Raw genomic sequence first — 20,368 nt, 5'->3', positions numbered from 1 at the left:
ACAATATTCTAGATGGATAGCAAATAAATTTTTTAAAATTGTAGACCAAACAGCAGAGGAAGTACTTGGAAGTCTAATCCTACATAGATTTTAAAAAAGATTGAATTACTTATTATACTAATTATAATATGGACTAAAAATACAGCTATATCATGATTACCCTCATACATTTGCAGAAAGGCAGTTGATTTGCTTTCTAGACTGATCTGCAAATGTGATGCTGATCAACACACAAAATATTACCTAGCTTCCCCTATATTACCCTAAACTGCCATATTACTAAGACTCCCACTAGAGATTTCTGCAAATGTGAATACTGAGTGTTGGGGGCAATATGCTGACTCTGTAAATTGCTTAAAGAGGGCTGTAAAGCACTATGAAGCAGTGCTATTGCTATTAGCAAAGTTCATATAAAATTGTAACACTTTGTGCCAGTTCCATTCATTCCCCCTTAAAATTAACAGCACTATCAGTCAATATCTGAATTTGTATCTTTCTTGAGGCAGTTGCAAACAACACAACTTGTTTTGCTATATGTTCCTCTATATCAATCACAGGAAGTAAGTATTAACAAAAAAAGTAAGCGTTAACAATGGCATTTACAACATTCATTGTTATACAGTTTATTTTTCTTAGCAATCATATATGGACTTATATGCAATCTGTAAAACACTTTGTATCAATTTTCTCTAGATTGTAGCTTGGACTGACATTTATTGATTTTTTTTCTATAGCCCTTCCCATTTTAGTAGAGGATTATTAAAAAAAAACCCACCTCATGTATCACAGGCAAACTGAGTCTTTGCTCCAATGTACATGTTCAAGCAGGGAGAGAAATTATAGTTGAAAGGGATCAGTTACAGCACAACATGAACAATGAAACTATATGGTTTAGCTCTCAGCTTCCTCCATAATTCCAAGTTCAGAAAAAGGGCACACAAGATAATTCCTGCTGTTATTCTAAATTTAGGTTTGGATTGACCAAAATAGAGAGGAAGAGATAGTCAATTTGTGCACCTCTACCTTTTGATTTTCCCTAAAGTTGGTTGCAGTTGGCTAACCTTCCCTGTATTTATGTATGTGGACCCTGCACCTGTGGAAATATACTAAGAAGAGGAAGAGGAAGAAGATGACACACAAAGCAGTAGGACAGAATGGAGAAGGTAAACACCATCTTTGTGGTGATAACCTGAGAAGGTGGAAGGAAATCAGATCATGTTTTTCATACACAGAGTTTCATGGGCAGGAAAAGCTGAAGTGGATGAAAAAGCTGGTAGGAAGTAGTTGGTTGAAGCTGAACTCAGAGGAAGAGAAGAAAAATGGTTAGCAACCAATGAAATTAGGCAGTGCCCAAGAGTTGAAAAAGAACAACAACCAGAAAGATATCATGGGTTGGGATTTCTCTACACAATACAGACATCCAGAGAGAGAAGAGGATCTGAAGACACAGGGAAACTCACTAGCCACAAAAGATTGCCAGCTAAGAATTACTGGAAACCCTTAGTTAACTCTATGGATAATTTAGCAGCAACTACATTTTTAAATGAGCACACAATTATATTAAAAGATGCACTATTCTTCCAGTCTGGAAGATAGTTAATCACAGAATGATACAGCAATTTGGTTGTAAAATAATTTACCATATTCCATACTATTTGGAAAGCAGAGAATAGAAAGGGGGATGAGGGAACTGAAGCCAATGTTACTTACATTATTATACAGCTGAAAGAGTTTCGTAGAGAAATTAATATTTTTCTTTTTGAATAGAAGTGAAAAAATGAAGAGATCTTGTGAAATTACACATAGGTGCTCATTAAAACATCCATAGGTGCTCACTAAAACACATCCAGCTTGGCTTGAAGAAGACTTTGAACTTACAAAGATACAATAGCCTTAGGAGTAATACAATCAAAAATATGACTACGTTATGCTTCCTGTGCCAAAATGCATTCTTAATGGGAATTGGGTAGTACTTCTATGGAAACCCACATGAGGATTTGTCACCTGAAATACTGGCAGAAATACATTCAGCCCATTGTAACTGATAACTTGCCCTGTCAGTTATGGCGGGGGCTATGATTTTCTCCTTGGTAGTTCCTTGATTAGAATATTGATTTCTGGTCGATTGTTTGTCTAGTGTTAATCTCTGCTTATCTGGAATTGGTTATTGGAAATGATGTGTTCTGGTCTTTTTATTTCCTATTCAGCATGTTTATTCTCTTTATCCATGTGTTTATGCATGTACTCTCATAGTTTTCTGCTTGTCTATCCTACCAGACAAATTATCAAACAAAAATCAATACCCTACTCAAGAAACTAACTTCTGCTTTCTACTAAATGCAGTCTTTGCTTCTTTGTAACTGAAACACTTAAAAGAAAAACCAGAAGAGTTACCTGTATGTCCCTGTTTATTTCATTATATGGTTTATGGAATCTCCATAGACATATGTGGTTTACAGTTCTTGTTTTTTGAGGAAAGTGTCTGTTAGAATCTTTGAATTATAGCAAGAGAAAAAGATGAATGAAAAATTAAAATACAAATATAGAAAGTGTGTTTTAAGCTCCACGTAGACATATGGTGAAAATCAAAAGGCCTTCAGGGTCAATTTAGAAGCCTACTGTGCCAATGCCAGAGACCACAAATAGAAGTTCTGTGGCATATACATGACATTCACTAACGTTCAAGCTGATATAGAGAAGATTCCCTAAATCTGACAAAATGTGAAGTTATTCCATAGTGGTAGGAACATGATGTCAAAATGCATCACTGCAATCAATCAGGACAATATTTTGTCGGGTCTGTAAGTGCTGTTTTGCCTCCTAGGTTAGTTCAATTGATCAGACCTTAGCATATATTTTCAGAGGCCCTCTGGATTGCAAATGATGTGCTCAGCTTCTTCTCTTTAAAGTGCATCAAGCACAAGGGCAAATATGCCCTTTGCATTCATAAAATTTGAATTAAAAGCCCTAAGCAAAACTGCTGCTTTCCCAGGGGTGGGGTGGGGGAACAGCTGTTTTGGCAAAGGCTCAGAATAACATTCATAATCCTAAAAATTGTAGCAGAATCATTTTCTAAATCCCTAACAATTTCTAAATCTCACAAGCAAAATATTTGTTACAGGCTCAAATTCTGAATAGAGTGTAATCAAGAGTAAAAGTACAGTACAGTCTGATCCAGAAGCCCAACAGCTGCAACTGAGCTAAGAGTGCCACTACAGCAGCCAGCAAACATTTCTTCAGAAGAAATTCTGGGTTTATTGGTGTTCCTGAAGCATGCTTACAAGCAACAGATGTTCCATAGACAACTGAAAGAACAAGAGGAAAGTTGCAGTCAAAGTTGGAACTGTGATCAATAAGAAAATATAGCCAGAAGTGAATTTATGAGAGTTGAAGAAAAAAGGGTGATTTTTCTTTTAAAGAAATGGAATGACAGCATTCCTTTTTGGAAAGTATAACCTGGGGTTGCAAGACCAAAAATGGAAATGCACAGCTGCATGAATTCCATGAGTTCGTGCAGTCTCTGGGTTTGGATCCTGTGAATCTCAACGTTCATTTTTCATTGTTTATAAAAGAATGAGTTCTATGAGCCCTTTATTCATCTCCAAATAGGAAGGGGAGCATAGGAAAAACTGTATATCTAAACAGCCACAAGTTTAACTAGGTAAGGTTACATAACAGAGAAGCAGTTAACTTAGATAGATTGGCGCAAGTAGTAATTAATCACTGCCATATTTCCACTCCTTTTCAGCTCCAGATTTCAGTTTTAGAAGCTCCAAACAAAATTATCAGTGCTTGCTGTTATCAGGGGCTGGATCACATGCCTGTTTTCCCCAAACCAGAACAGAAAGGTTTCCTGATTTCTTTTTAAGATATGGGATTATTTAGGCAATGAAAGAATTACAAATTGGAATTCCTTACAGGTTGAAGTAATAAATATATCCAACAAAAAAAGACTGGCAATACAGCCATGCTTTCTCCTGTCTAAGTCAGCACAAAAATCTCTTTTGTTATGAAAACAAATCTATGCACGTTCTTCTGTTGAGCACAGATACAATTCTATATTTTTGCTTCTTTCTTGGTATGAGAAATCATCCCAAACATGCCAATGTCTGACCTCAAAAATGTATAAAGCGAACAACTTGCACAAATGATCAAAACTCTCCTATCTAGAGCAGAAGACTCACCAGGAAAGTGGGTAAAAGCTCAGTGGGTTAAAAAATCCATGGATCACTGCTCAGTGTGAATTTGGGAAAGAGAAGAAACAATGCATTCACTCTCTCATACATCGAAGGGGAAACAGAAGTTGCTAAGATGTGAGTGATTTTATGTTGAGGAAACTTTGTCCAGAGATTTAAAAAAAAATACACCTGAGAAAAATGGTAATCATTTTGATCAGGCAAAAGAAAACAAGGTTCTAAAGTGGACCTGCAGTTTTCTACTTTGGAGCAACAGCCTGTAGCTAATGGCTCAGATTCTCCAGAAACAATATCGGATTCGCAGCAGGAAAGAGAAAAACACAAATGCAGTTTTCATTATGCTAACACTTCATGATGCGAAAGTTTTAGATGAACTCTTTTGAATCTACTGCCAACAAGACGCACCACATCACCTTCAGTGTACCACAACAAAGCCTTCATGTTTTTGTTCAAGTAAGCTTTAGCTCTTGCTTTAAACCACTAATTTTAGAAGACACAAATTAAAGTTGATTTTACATTGTTGTTTTTATTATGGTTTGTGACACAGTTAGCCAGATGTTCAGACTGGGCTTGGCATTTTCATCCTTTTATCCTTCCTAAGGTCCTGGGATAAGCAGATGTGGATGTTTATTGGTGTTAAAGGTATCATCGCAGGATGCAAAGCTGTTCCAAGTAAAGTTGACTTTTGCAATAGACTGGTGGTGATTTTGTCAATGCCAGTGGTATTCAAATGGTGATTCAGTTGTTTTGATATTGCACCCAAGGCACCTATTATTAGTAGCACGACTTTTGCTTTCTTTTGCCACAGTCATTCTACTTCTATATGCAGGTTTCTCTTTGCATTTTGTTATCTTCTCCAGTTCTGTCTCTTCTATTCTGCTGTCTCCAAGTACTGCCATGTCCACTATCCAGTCTTTTTTGTTGACGACTGTTAAGTCTGGAGTGTTATGTGGCAGATGCCTGTCAATTTGAAAATTAAAGTCCCAGCTTCTTCATTTTCTATGACTTTCTCTATTTTGTGGTCCCATCAGTTCTCGGTTACAGGCAAATGTTATTTCTTACAGATCTTCCAATGCAGCATTGTTGCTACTTTGTCATGCTGTTGTTTGTAATCAGTCTGTGAGATCTTATAGCAGCTAACCAGGTGATCCACTGTTTCTTCAGCATTATTATTATTAAATGTAATAGTAATCATGATTGCTTACTCCACTAAAAATGCAAGCCACACAGTATACATCATCTCATTGTGACAAATAAACATGCCTAAGAACAGGCTACTTGATCTTTAATTCAAGTACGACTAGCATCAAGAGGCTTAGGGCCCAGTAGCAGTTCATTACAAGGCTATTATTATTACTGTGTGAAATCTGATTTACTGATTACTGAGTGAACTCCACATTAATGTAGAACTCTCATTGTTCTTATCCTTTACAATATTACAATACAGCACCACTGAATATGCTAAAGCCACGATGGTGAACCTATGGCACGCATGCCAGAAGTAGCATGCAAGAGGTTGCCTGGAAGAGCCCCAGTGCGCATGCGTGCATACCGCCCCATCACACGTTGCCTTCTGGGTGATGTGCATGCACATGTGTGTGTGCGCACAATTTTTGGCACGGGAGCCCAAAAAGGTTAGCCACCACTGTGCTAAAGTATTTATTCATCTATTTAATCCACAAGTGCTTATTTTAATGCTCTGAGTTACAAGGGGGAGAAGAATTACATATAGGTTTAACAAAAACAGTCCAAACACCAACCTTGAAGATAACATTATGAACTTTATCTGCCTCCTCACTTAGCCCAGCACTGCCTATTATTATTTATACCTCTTTCCCATCTTTCTTGTAGAAATGATAATGGCCCCACCTGAACACAATATAAGTACACTTGTACCATGAGAAAAAGGAGGGAATTATTAGAGGGCCACTTCCTTGTGTTACAACGTTGTTTAGTGCTGCTTCTACTTGGAAACGGAGAAAGGAAAGTGTAAATATCACAGGGGTGTCTTCTAAAATGAGAACATCACTGTCCATTGAAAAAGAAAAGCTTCAAGATTCATAAAAAATAATTACAGAAACTTGAAATTAGAGTGACATGACCATGTTCCACTGAAAGGTACAAATAAGCTAAAGCAAAGGGTGAATATGAAAAGACAGGCATTTTTTCTCATTCACCGTGAACTCTTTGCTGGACATGCATTAACACCACTACTGTAGCTTTCTGCAACAAAACCGATGGAAGCAGATATTTGTCACATCATATTATTAACAATACATAAAAAAGAAAATAAGACAGAAGTGCTGGTTTCTTAAAGTATCCATTCCCAACTCTGGCTTAATATATTTAAATCAATTTTGTTAAACATCCTCCCATCAATGCAAATCCCTCAAGCATGCAATTTTAAAACACAGACAATAAAACTTAGTATCAAACTGCAGCAGTAATCTTTAAATCAATAACATCTAGTAGAGCTATAAAAACAATTTGAAAACTACTTATAAAAATTCTCTGGCTGGCTGAGAAATTTAAATTTAAGATTTAATAGAGGCAACCTTCATGGAAAGAGGAAATATTCCAAATATTAGGGGGAACAATTGAGAAGCCAACTCTATGAAGCCAACTCACTAACTTGACAATCAGAAGGACCTGGAGACAGACTTTTAGTAATAGAAAAGAATTCAGCCCGTGGAGTACAGAAACCTTAAAGGCTTTCTTTAAGCCTTTGGAACACAAAATTGCACAGTTCTTTTTCATGCAACCCTCTTAGAAATGCTGCCCCACCCAGGTATACATGTATGGTGTCCCTAGAGAATTTTAAGAGACTGAAATTTAATGCAAGTCAACAATCAAAAGCCACAGCAACACATAGGACTGGAAAAAATTGATCCCTTGACATGCTTTGGTACAATCTAAGGAGTGTCAGTTGCATTCAGAAATGTTTGCTGTTCCTCTTCTAGGAAGAGAAGCAGAAATACTCTTCCAGCTGGCCGCTGAACAATCTATTGAGAATGCAACAACCAAGAAGGCATTGCCCTCTATAAGTTTTCCTGGCCCAACTAAAAGGGAGAGTCATGATTGTTAAAGCTTCATTCAGTTTAGGAAGAGGATATCTGGAAGGCCCTTTTTTTATTTATTTAGGGCCCCCTCAGGGCCCTTTAGTGTGCCTCAACACCAGAGGTGGTATTCAGCAGGTTCTGACCAGTTCTGGAGAACCGGTAGCAGAAATTTTGGGTAGTTCAGAGAACCAGCAAATACCACTTCTGACTGAAAGATTTTACAGTATCCTTCCCCTGCCATGCCCACCAAGCTACGCCCACAGAACCGGAAGTAAAAAAAAATTGAATCCCACCACTGCTCAACACCCTCTGAGCTGATTCTGTCAGGGACTGCGAATTCTGTTTCTCAAATCAGGCTCATCTCTCTTTTTCTCTATTTTTTTTTAAATCACTGCCTGATAATCTGTCGTAAGATCCCTTCTTATAAAAGCTTTTGTGCCATGCCAAAAGAGAAAGTTTAAACCAGGGATCCCCAACCTTTTCGACGCCGCTGCCCGGTTCCGGCGTCAGCTGGGCGCCGCGGCCCGGTTCCGGCGTCAGCTGGGCGCCGCCATCTTTTTTGACGAAAATCACTTCCGGTGACGTCACCGAAGTGATTTTCGTCAAAAATGGCGGCGCCAGCGCTTCTGGTGAGCTTTTCGGTAGAAATGGCTTTCTACCCGGAAAAGCTCACCTGAAGCGCTGGCGCCGCCATCTTTTTTGACGAAAAATTGCTTTTTTACCAAAAAAGATGGCGGCGCCCAGCAACCAGCGGCCCGGTAAGGCTTGTTCCATGCGGCCCGGCACCGGTCCGCGGACCGGCGGTTGGGGACCCCTGGTTTAAACTACTAGAGGTGTATATTCAATCTGGATTTAATGACTCCTTAATTCCCCCCCCTTTCTTTCACTCTGCCATTCTTATTGCCATACTGATGCATTAATAAGAGAATTTAAAGTTTATTGATGCATTAATAAGAAAACGATTGTTTATTTTAGCCAAAATCATTCCAAAATTTGAAAAAGAAATCCAAATTTGACATGAAGGCAAAAGCTTTCATTTACGGTAACTGTTATAGTTCTGTGATCACACTCATCTTATTTTGACCACTTTCATAACTTGTAGCCCATAGTAATTATATCATATATGAAAAACAGGTAATTTCCCCCAATCATATTTTTCTCTTAAACCATTTAACTCACAGCCTTACTGGTAACCAAAAGAAAAGAATTTACTCAACCCTTTTTACATTTTCCACAGACTCTATTTCTGGAGATTTCCTACATGGTACCTATGGGCATTGTACCTAACATGCTCTGAGTTTTTAAAATAATGAACATGGTCTTTTCAGAATTTGCTTAAGAACTGTTAGGAACTAAAACTCCCAACAGGTTTCAAAACCTTTCCTAACTATCCCTATTTAAAGTTTGTAAGCAGATCTCTTTTAGGTTACTGAATCATACCAAAGATGTTCCCATAGCACTTTTATTATAATTTCAGGATCCTACTTAGAGTTCAGATTATTGCCTAAATTGGAATTTTAAGAGAAAACACAGCTGTTGTTTTCTTGAAATGAACTGTAAGAGTGATGATGCATCTTGCTGAAATGATGCCTCTCTTCAGAGTGACATGCAAAATAGAAGTTTTGCAAAAGACCACATGAGATTGTGAACTGAATGTCTAAATTATCATGCATGTAGCATTCTTTACATTGCATGGTTCTAGAGTTTATGTTCATGCAACTAGTCTTCATGGTGCTCTACAATTACATATTACATTTGCCAAATTTCACCTTTCCAGTTTTCTACCAAATATCTACCACCAATTTAATTGGGTAAGAATTTATATTAATAATAATAACTATAGCCATCTCGAGTTTCCTCTGGGTAAAAAGAGAGGATATAATTGAAAAATGAATGAATGATGAGCTGTCATGCTGTGTCATGATACAGTCCTGTTGTCCTTTGTTCGTCACACATTATCTACTTTAGCCTGTACTATATCTTAAGCACAACAGCCTATCATTGCTACAGATCATTTTTGTATAAAAACATGGAATTTAATGAACACTTAATAGATAAATGCCACAGTGCATTCCTAGAGGATGGGACTGCTTATAAATGTAACTGTATCCAATGAACTAACCATAAACCTCCTTTTATGAAATCATACAGACAAGCAATACTATCTCCTTGTCTGTGTAGCAGAGGTTACGAAGCAGATATTAGAGTATAAAACCTACTGCAAAATAAAACTTTGAAAATATATACTGTTATTTAAGCAAATATGAAATATCCCTCTAAAACTATTACCCACCCTCTGTAGTTTCTTCCCACTGTACTCAATGGGACTCATAAAAAGGAGGGAAAGACAGGAATTCAACCTAAATGTTTCAATTTATTTATACACTTTATGCTTAGGAGGGTACCAATTACCTTACCATAATCAATTCTGAATGCTTGATTATAATTATTTTCTTGATGTGATAGTCCATATCAATCGGAATGATAGTTAAAGCCAGAAAGGAGAAAAATGTAATTGCCAATATAAGTATAAACATCTGTGTAGCTATCAACACATACTGATAGCTATTTAACAAGTAGTACAATGCTAAAAAGAACCATATTATACATATTGGAACATGTTACAGTTTGCATTATTAATTGAGTAATCAAGGCAATATTATCCACCCACATTATCCATGAACATTGAAATAATGGGAAAACTCAAACTATCTTTAAAGAGCACAGACAAAATTCTCCTCAGAATTAAACAGCTGTTTCATATATTGCCTGCAAACTGTTCATTTCCTCTAAATATTTTCAAGTTTCACAATGCAACATCAATTAGCCAGGCTACTATAGTAACCACTCTCTTTGGGAGATTTTTATTAGGAATTATTTCTGAAAACAAAGATGTGCAGTTGAAAATCAGCTCTCCTCTTTTTTCCTTTTTTAATCAGTTTACCCAGCTAGACAGCAACCAAATGTTCTAATTCATTCATTATCTATACAAATACAGATCATCATTTCCTTTTAACAACCCCATAATCCCTTGCGGGATGGTGTCTGGGCAACTGAACAGAGCTGAGTGTTTACTGGCTGGATGCCCTTCCTGTCACCAATGCGGAGTTTTGTTCAGCAAATATATTCTCAACATGCCCAGAGAGAGCAATATCTGCCTCTACCTAGGATCAAACTCTCACCCTCCTGGTTGTGAGGTGAAAGATCCACCTCTAGGCCACCACACCACTCATCTATACAAATGCAGATGAGACTGTTAAATGTGCTCCATCAGCACTGTCTCCACCAGTATGTATGTATATCAGAGATGGTATTCAGCAAGTTCTAACCAGTTCTGGAGAACCAGTGGCGGAAATTTTGAGTAGTTCAGAGAACCAGCAAATACCACCTCTGACTGGCCCCACTCCCATCTATCCTTTGCCTCCTGAGTCCCAGCTGATCGACTGGGTCTTCTTTTGTTGCCCTGCACAGGAGAACGGAGCTGGAAAGCAGGTTAGCAGATGGGGAGGGAATGGGATTTTGCAGTATCCTTCCCCTGCCACGCCCACCAAGCCATGCCCACAGAACCGGTAGTAAAAAAAAATTTGAATCCCACCACTGATGTATATGTATAAGTATATGTATGTGTGTGTATATGTATATGTGCATGTGTATTCATTTATTTAGCTTGCCACAACAGAGATTCTCAGCAGCAGAAGAAAACATCCATGGTATAAGTATGATTACGTAGCAGGAAGCAAAAATGTCTTTAAAAACTGAAACACAGATAAAATTATAAAACAATCATTCAAAAGGCAATAAAAATAACTAGCAACATTCGTTACAACTAATGGCACCTATCAATCAGTGCCTCTCTTAACATTGCTGTTTTTAATGATTTCCTGAAGCCTAACAAGGACAGGAGCACCAAGGGACTGCCAGGCAGATCAATCTGTCTAGAGAACAAGCCCCACCCTCCAAAAAAACATAATCAAGAAACAGGGTTGACACAATTCAGTGTGACTACCACTGTATGATAATTATAATTTGGAAAGGCATCCCACTACTCCAGGCCACATTGCTTTGCTCTTCCTCTCCAAGGTTTCCTGATCAAGTGCTAGAACTTGAGTGAGGGTTGCTTTTATCACTCAACAAATTGCATACAAGCCAATGGCATCATTTCATAGCTAATGGCAGTCAGTTGTGTCTCAAATGCAAGAATAAAATTAAAATTGTTACAAGATGCAAGAATAAGAGGAGGGTTTGCGTTGCCCAATTGGGAGCTGTATTACCAGGCGACAAATTTGATGTGGGTAAAGAAATGGATAACACTAAGGAACAGTAGATTATTGACTTTAGAAGGCCACGACTTGCTGCTGGGATGGCATGCCTTTTTCTAGTATAAGGGAACTAAAACACAGGGGTATTTTAGAAGACATTATATTTATGAGGCATTGTTTTTGAGTTGGGAGAAGATTAAAAGACAATATTACTGAAAAATTCCAACATGGAGATCAACTATTGAAGCTTTTTCTTATCCAATAATATATAAAAAGGAACAAAGAGTTAGATATGGGGAGTTATTGAATTAAAAGGGTAAACTTAAATCTATGCAAACGTTGCAAGAACAAGGTGTAAAATGAATTGGTTTTCTTATTTGCAAATACAATCTAGGTTTGATAAAGACTCCAAGGCAGAAGGTATTTATGATAAGTTGACTGACTTAGATAAAATGTTGATGGGTACTGATGAAAAGGTAATTAAATAACTTTATGGATATCTATTAGAATTTAAATTGGAGGAGGAGCAAGTTAAAGAAATGATGATTGCTTGGGGGGGAAATTTTGGATATGGGATTGATTTGGAAAAATGGCAAAAATTGTGGTCTCAAAATTACAAAATGACAATGTCAACTGCATATAAAGAAAATTTGTATAAGATGTTTTACAGGTGGCACCTACCCCCTACAAGACTTGCGAGAATGGTTAAGAATAAATCAGATAAATGCTGGAAATGTCATCAGATACCTGGTTCATATTACCATATGTGGTGGACATGTTCAGACGCAAAGAAATATTGGAATAAAATCCACACATGGTTGGAAAAAATGATAAAACAGCATATAGACTTTAAACCAGAGATCTTTTTATTGGGAGTCATACCAGACATATATAATAAAGAACTGAAATATTTGATTGTAAATGTCTTAACAGCAGCTAGAATTGTATTTGCGAAGAACTGGAAAAATGACAAAATACCTATGCAGGATGAAGTTATCAAAAAATTATGGACTGTGCTGAAATGAGTAAACTGACATTTGAAATTAGAGAAGAAGAAGATAAGAAATTTTATATGATATGGGATTTGTTTTATCAATGGTTGGATAAAAAGGCATGGTAATAGACCAGATAATTTTGTGATAGAAATCTAATAGATTGATATAAAATATAATACAGATATATATAACCACTGGTTGAAAGTATAACATAAATTTTAAGATAAAATATGGAACATCTCATATAAAACGATGGAATAGTTTAGTCATGAATGATTAATAACTGATAAATATATAAACATATGTTAGTTTGACAATGTGAAGATTGATATAAATTGTGAGTAAATGACTATAAAAGTACAGCACAAAAGATACATAACCAACTGACACACTGTATGTATATAAAATGGAAGAGGATTTTATGTTTTTATGTTTTTATCTTTTTGTATGTGTATGTTTGTGTTTAAAAATAAAAAACTTTATTTAAAAAAAAAAACCAATCATTTGTCTCCGAATCTGAAGAGTTGGCAAAGATGTATCCATAGAATCCAAAGAAAGGACAAAGTAGAACATGAAATAGCAATATGTGGGTGAAAATCTCTGTGCAGATATTGCAAATAAAATCTTGATAAAAAACATAAAAACAAACTCTATTCCCTTTAACAGAATTCTAATATCTGACAATTTTTTAACCATTTGAGTTTGCAGATTATTTCTCGTCTATCGAATGTTTCTTGTGCTGAAAACCACAAAGGTGTTTTCAGACACAGACTAGATTTATATCTATAGATAGTCCTCAACTTACTGCCATAATAAAGCCTGGAATTTAAATTGTAAATTAAGGCACTATGCAACCAACCTGATTTTATGACTTTTTGTAGTGGTTGTTAAGCAAATGCCTCAGTTGTTAAATGAACACCACAGTTATTAACACTACTGTCCAATAAACAGTCACAGGGGCATCATACCTTTGAAACTCAGGAACCAGGCCATTAAGTACCTTTTGGGTAGGTCCACTGTAACTTCAGATTGTTGCTAACTGACAAATTGTTAAGCAAGGATTACCTGCAGTCCATATTCTCAAAGATGACATGTCTAACATAATTATTTGTAAAATTTATATTAACCTTAATTTTCTCATACCACAAATATCCGTGTTAGGCATCCAGTAATTGTCCGTTGTAATCAATAACTCCAAGACAGGCATAATCTCCAATTGATTTACTAGGAACAACACTGGTTACGTCTATGAATTTCCAAAACTGAAATTCATTCCCAGAGCATCTCACAAATTCCACCCTATCTCCTCTCACTTACTACACTTCATTAATCATGAGGACCAATTACTTGCAGTTGAAATTTCTAATGCAACATACTAAATAACCTTGAACTGTTCAACCCCCTCACCCCCTTCATTCTTCACACAACATTCCTTTGGCAGCTATGGAATCCCAGAGCTGACAATCCGTGCCACTCAAACCTTGGCTCCTGTTTTTCTAACTCTAAGATGCTTCTATTTCTTAGCACCACCTATTCTTTAATCCATGCCAACAACAATCTGCAAACTACCATTTCAGATCAGGTAAACCCAATCCTCTTCTTTCCTTTCTATCGTAAGGTACTTTTAGCCTCTTCAAAGTTACTATGGTGCTGAACAAATAGTGATCTAACCAGTCCTCAAAATTCTGGTACCCGTGCAGTCATCCGATCACATTTATGACCAGTTGCAGTGCCCCACAATCACATGATCACCATTTGCAACCTTTTCTGCCAGTTTCCCCAGAAAGTCAGTGGGAAAGCCAGCAAGAATGGTCACAGGTTGCTGGGATAGGTCTCTGCTACCTGTACATCCTTCCCCCAGCCCCTATGCACTTGCGCCATGCCAGCTTCTTGAACATACCTGCCTGTGTCCTGGCTGTACTTTTTGCACATCCTTCGCTACCTGCATCACACCCTCCCCAACCCACACTATGCCTTTTACACACATCCTCGCATCCTCTTGTAATGTCAATGTCATTTTTTTTCTTTTTGTAATTTGTATGCCGACCACTTCTCTGCTTTATTTCAAAGCAGTTTTTCGTTTTGCATAATTCATTTTTATTTCCATTGATTACTATTAACATAGATAATTGTTGCCTTAGAAACTTAATTTGTTGAGAAATACCAATCATCTCTGGAAACAACTTTAATTTGTTTTTTCTTTTTATCTCATCCAAAATAGCTTATGTTCTCTTGCCTCTTCTTTTTGGAGTTTACTATTATGTTGTATAAAGCAACCTCTTATGAAAGCTTTGGTTGAGTCCCAAACCATTCTTACATCTTACACCTTTAACATTATTTTCAAAAAACTTTTCTTTTTACCATTCTCCACTATTACTTCTTTCTGTAATAGCACTTCATTTAACATCTAGCTAAAGAAACTAGGTTTTCATTTATAAACCAAACTCACTAGATCTGAAAAGATCTTTGGTAATGTCTGTACTTTATGCACCTTATTAGTCAAATTCTTCAAAATCAAAACATGTCTATTCTTGGAAAAGATATGTGTCTTTCAGAAAAATAAGTGTATTATCTTGAATTGCTTCATACACCAAGCTCAAAATTGTCCATCAATTTTTTTAAAAAAACGCTAATGTAACTTGTATAATTTTAATTTTTTTCTTAATTCCTAGAATTGAGAAAGAATGTTGGTTGAGATTCAGAGCAATTCCAAAGGATTTTGGTAAAAATATTAGAGATAAGGTTATCAAAGTCTTATCAATTTTTTTAATGGAATAAAGAGGTACTGAGGCATAAATTGACAAAGTTTATAAAATAAAAACAAGATTTCCAAAATTAAAACTGTTCCAAGGGACTATCCTGATCAGAAAGAAGGTAAGTGACAAATTGTGCAACATTTTAATGCAAAATTGAAGATATATAATGCAGAAGTAATTGCGCTTAAAGAGTTTCCAATTAGAATACTGCATAAGAGAAAAGAACTTATTTCTGACTGATAAATTAGAAATTGTAAATGTGGGCTAAGTAGAACCATCCAAAAATGAAAGTTCTCAAATTAAGTACACTTCATGATTATTCTGCATATATTCAGATTTTTGCTCTATCTGCTCTCTATCTCTAATATATGCCTATATCTAGGCAACACAGTACAACATTTCCATTATTTCTTCCCACTGTACTTGCTCTCCTTTCAAAAAAAGTTGTCTGACATCTGTTTTGTAGTGGAATGTTCAATATTGCATGGACTTTGGCACCATATTTTCACTAAGTCAATTTGGCTGTACAGAGCTGAATTCTAAGGAAGATAAGAGTAACTGCTAGAACAAAAAAAAATTCAGCAAGACTTCACAGAATGCAGAATCTTTCAGAGTGTGCTTAAAGATGAAGCTGCTGAAGAGGCATCAAAACATATGCACACAAACATGCATGCGCACACATATACACACAAAATTACAGTAAATACAAGATAAATTAATAATTATGCCTACACAAGGCTTCTGGCTGAACACAGCATTGCCCACTCTGGGGCCTTTGGCTGTCATCACAATCGCTGAATCTGTTCATTTAATATTGATTTAATCCAGCAGTGAAAGTCTATGATAATAAAATATTGGATAAGTCCTAAGAAAAAAATACAAAGCAAAGTTTCAGACTCAGAGAAGCATAATAACATAACGTAAAGTGGAGACTAGATTCATCTAATCAGAATCTAGGTAAAGTCTAGGCCAGTCAATTTAACAACTTAAGGCTATGCACCTTTTTTTTTCCAGAAAAAATCTTACTGACTTTAATGAATATTATTCTCTAACAAGTGTCTTCAGTACAATTTAAAAATTTTCAGCTAAAGTCTACAGATTACATATTTTAAAAATTAATATAATACAAAGTAATACAACAAAATGTTTTCATATTCCATGAAATATCTTTTTGATGCCAGCATATCTCACAACATATTCACAATATCTAATAGTAAGTTATGATGTGATTTATCTTATTTTGGTTTAACATGTCATTTGAACTCAGAAAGTCATGGTTTACCAACACAGCATTTCAAACAAATCATAGTTTGTCACAATGTGAGAACCCAATGAAGATTCAAGTCTGCATCATCCTAAAATCTCCGCAAACAAGTCAGTCTGTAAAAACTCTGAAGTTAGAGCCCTATTCTGGCAATTTGTTATTTGCTAGCACAAAGTTCCTTCTGGCTGCCCATATGCTTTTCCTCACAGGTTGCCATTTACCTGGCAGAATTCTGGATGGCTGCTGCTGGTGTTGGCAATACTATGGTTAGTCTTCCTAACCCTTTTGGTTCAGTCACTGACACCATTATCACTAATCATCTTGGCTTCTTCTGCCAGGAGAGGCTGATTATCCATGGCCTAGGCCTGCCAGTATCTGAGCTCTTCATGAAAGTATATTTTGCCCTTTTCTCTGGTATATTACTAAATCCCTGTTCAAGAGCTTATTCAATAAAACATCATTAAAATAAACTTAACTCTAACCCTAACCATACAACTAGATTAAGAAAACTATGTATCCTTCTCCCAACAAATACAGTTGTTAAGAATTCTTCATCTATAAATATATGTTTGCCAAGAATACATGATCCAAGGCATTTTTGTATATTAACCTCACAGAAAATAGATGGACAGATGAAATGGGCAAAGGCATTGTCTGATGAACTATCTAAGAGTATTTTCTTGCTGCTTCTATTCTTTGTTACAAAAAAAGCTTTTATTTAGATTTTGGAAAGAAAAGGGCATTTGATATTTTCTCTATCTCAAGTATGTCTATATACAGTGCTGCCAACTATACTTATACTATAATTCAAAGTCCCTTCACTGTGTATTTATTTAGTTACCTTTATTTGCCTTTCTATGCACTTCAAGAGGTTTAAATGAAAAACTTCCTTCATGTTATTCTCATAATTTTATGAGTAGGCTGGACTGAGAGAGTGTGACTAATATTAAGAAACTCACCCAGTTAGGACAGCCTTGAATCTGGGTTTCCCCAGTCCTGGTCTAATACTTACATCACTAATTGCAGCTTTAGTTGGTAGGGGGAAAAGATAAAAACAAATGTTACAGCAATGCTAAAACTAACAAAGTAGTACTTTCAGAGAATATAATCAACATCATTAAAGGCATGCACAGTAATCTCAGTCATCTGCTAATCCATCTCTTGTCTACAAAATTTCAAATCACAATAAATTAGTCTTGAAATGTGCACAAGAATTTTTACTAGACAGATTCTGCATTTTTAAATTGTATCAATATTTAATTACATTTGCTAAAGCCTTTTTGAATGCAAACAAGAACTAGAAGGCATACTTTATTCTTTTTACTGTGATGCTATATAGTTATGGAATCTTTTTAGTCTGTTATTGTCTTTGTCTTCAGAGCTGTTAATGGTGATAATAAAAGTAGATAGGAAGTCTGGGGTAATGTAATGCAATGTTCTGAATGAATGAGATCCATGAAAACATTGTGTTGTATGACATGAATGGATACATAGGAACAAAATGATAGAGAACAGAAAAAGCAATTGGGCCATTCATAGATCCACAATAAACAAGAATGTTGACTAGTAAAAATCTGCTCAGAAAAATACCTGTTTCAAATACATGATTTAAGGCCCAAGTTTATTTATATGTTATCTGGTGAAACAATAAATATAAATATAAAAGTAGATTGATGTGATTGTTTACAATAAAAGACATAGAATTACAATGCATATAAAGGTGATGAGGGGTTCTGAATGTGACCAGAACATGATTTGGTGCTGTCAAAAAGAAATTACTAGAAAAATGGACATTAAAAATGAAAGTGAAACAAATTGAAGTGAAAGAAAATATTACTTGTTGATTTGAAGAAGGTATGCAATACATGCAATGGATGTGAACTAGATGTTTTGTTACATGAAAGTGAGAGATGTCAACCAAAATATAAAAAACTGACTGAAGACCAGCAGTACAAAAACATAATAAGTTGAGGTGAAGTCATGTAAAGCAAGTGAATGAGGAACAAAAAGCAAATACACACATGAATGAAAACTGCAAAACAAATATAGCAAAGAAGAGTGAATGAATGGAAGGGGGGGGGACTAAGAAAGGCTCTCAATGAATTCCTGAAAAAGATGAGAAATGTAAAAAACAAAATGAAATGCATGAATAAATATGATCAAAGCAAGAATTGTGGGTGCTTCATCACTGGAGGTTTTTAAGAAGAAATTGGATAGTCACTCGTCTGAAATGGTATAGAATCTCCTGCTTGCGCTGGACTAGAAGACCTCCAAGGTGCCTTCCAGCTCTATTCTGAGTCTTTATCTCACACCTTTAACTTCTTCCGTTTACTGTTTGTTATTCCTTTGTTGTGCTTTGCATAATACTGATTACCCTGAAAAGGAACAGGGTGGTGTGTGTATGTACACACATATACATATATTCTGAGCTGTGAGATGCCCTGAGAGCATTTCATTTGTGTAAGGTAAGGAATATCAATTCGTTCATTAAATTAAACAACCAAGAGAGCTCTTTGAATTGCAATGCTGGCTCTAGACTTGTCAGAAAGCCAACTCTTTCTCCTGCGGCAGATTCTTCACAATTAGGGCCCTTGGACTCCTAACGTCGTCCCCCATGCCTCCATCAGTCCTAAATTTTAGGGGGTCCCTGCAACACCACTCCATGTAGCACTCCTCAGCCACCTAAAAGGGGAGCAACATTGCTTTTCGACTGTACCACCTTGCAAGAGGGGGAGGAACACTTTCTTCTCCACTAAAACCTTTCTCCAGTCTCCGAAACCTAGCATCGTTACACACGCACACAACCTCTTCATCAGTTATAGTATGATCCCTCTCACCCCCCGCACTTGCCTTTTGAGCTTAGCTGACACCGCCGCAATATAGTCAATGGCTCCCACGATCCAGAAGCGATCGCTTTTTTGAAAGGGAGAACGAGGATGCTGTTTTCCTCTTCGATCGCCTTAGCCAATACATTTTCCCCAATCTTCACCTCCAAGGTAGCAGCCAGATGGTTCGGTCCGGAGTTAGCAATCCAACCCACAAAGTCTTCTACGCTCCCCTCTTGCTTTCCCTACTTTCCCTCACCCGGCGCCGGTTCCTTCAAAGCGTCTTCGGTCATTTCCGAAAGCCGACAGCGGAAATAGTCGAAAAGTGGTCGAGAGGGGACGAAAAAGAGCACGGGAAAAGACGACTGTAAACGGAAATTATCGAACGGAAAGAGAAAACAAGAGGGAAATCCATAGACAGGAAAAAGAGACAGGAAGACGGTGGATCCGGTGGATAACAAGAACAGCCGACTCTTCGGAATCCGAACCTTCACCCCCAATTTTTCCCTTTTAGACGAAATTTAACTTTCCCGCCCCAAATATCAATTCCGTGGGGGTTTGGCACCTTTATATCACAAATACTTTACGGAGAAAAACCAAATAAATGGCGATGTATGGCAATTCTTTGAATTATTTTTTTCTTTTACATAAGATTTGATGCACATTCATTTGCAAATAGCAATCATTCTTTTCTCCATACACTCTGGACAACTTAGAAGCAATCTATAAGTAAGGAGAAATTACCTGACGGTTAGAACAATTAATCAATGGAATTGCCTTCAGAAGTTGTGGATGCTCCAACACTGGAGGTTTTCAAGAAGAGATTGAACAACCGTTTATCTGAAATGGTTAGGGGTTCTTGCTTGAGAGCAAGGGATTGGAGAAGACTTCCAATGACCCTTCCAACTCTGTTATTCTGATAAGTATGTCTGGTTGGTTGCTTCAAAGAAGCAAGGGTTGATAGTGAAATCAGCCTTCCTATCCGATAATGTATTATAAAGGAAGGAGCAGAAA

At 36.6% G+C, this 20,368-nt stretch overlaps 1 protein-coding gene across 5 annotated transcripts in view; it reads right to left on the bottom strand.

Annotated features, from left to right (window-relative positions):
• The window catches only part of EXTL3 (exostosin like glycosyltransferase 3), a 137,598-nt gene that overhangs the window by 90,906 nt on the left and 26,324 nt on the right, over nt 1-20,368 (bottom strand). The window contains exon 1 of one of the 5 annotated variants that reach the window (XM_087960229.1): nt 19,380-19,663. The exons of the other annotated variants lie outside the window; for them this stretch is intronic. The gene's annotated coding sequence lies outside the window, so the exon portion shown is untranslated. Of the gene's footprint in view, nt 1-19,379; nt 19,664-20,368 lie in introns of those variants that run through there. 5 annotated transcript variants of the gene reach the window in all.

This window comes from Notechis scutatus, chromosome 1, assembly GCF_049901735.1.
Source record: "Notechis scutatus isolate UNSWTSFEM ecotype Mainland chromosome 1, rNotScu1.2, whole genome shotgun sequence".
Lineage (NCBI taxonomy): Eukaryota > Metazoa > Chordata > Lepidosauria > Squamata > Elapidae > Notechis > Notechis scutatus.
The sequence above is the reverse complement of the archived record's forward strand: the minus strand, read 5'-3'. Positions and strand labels throughout refer to the sequence as shown.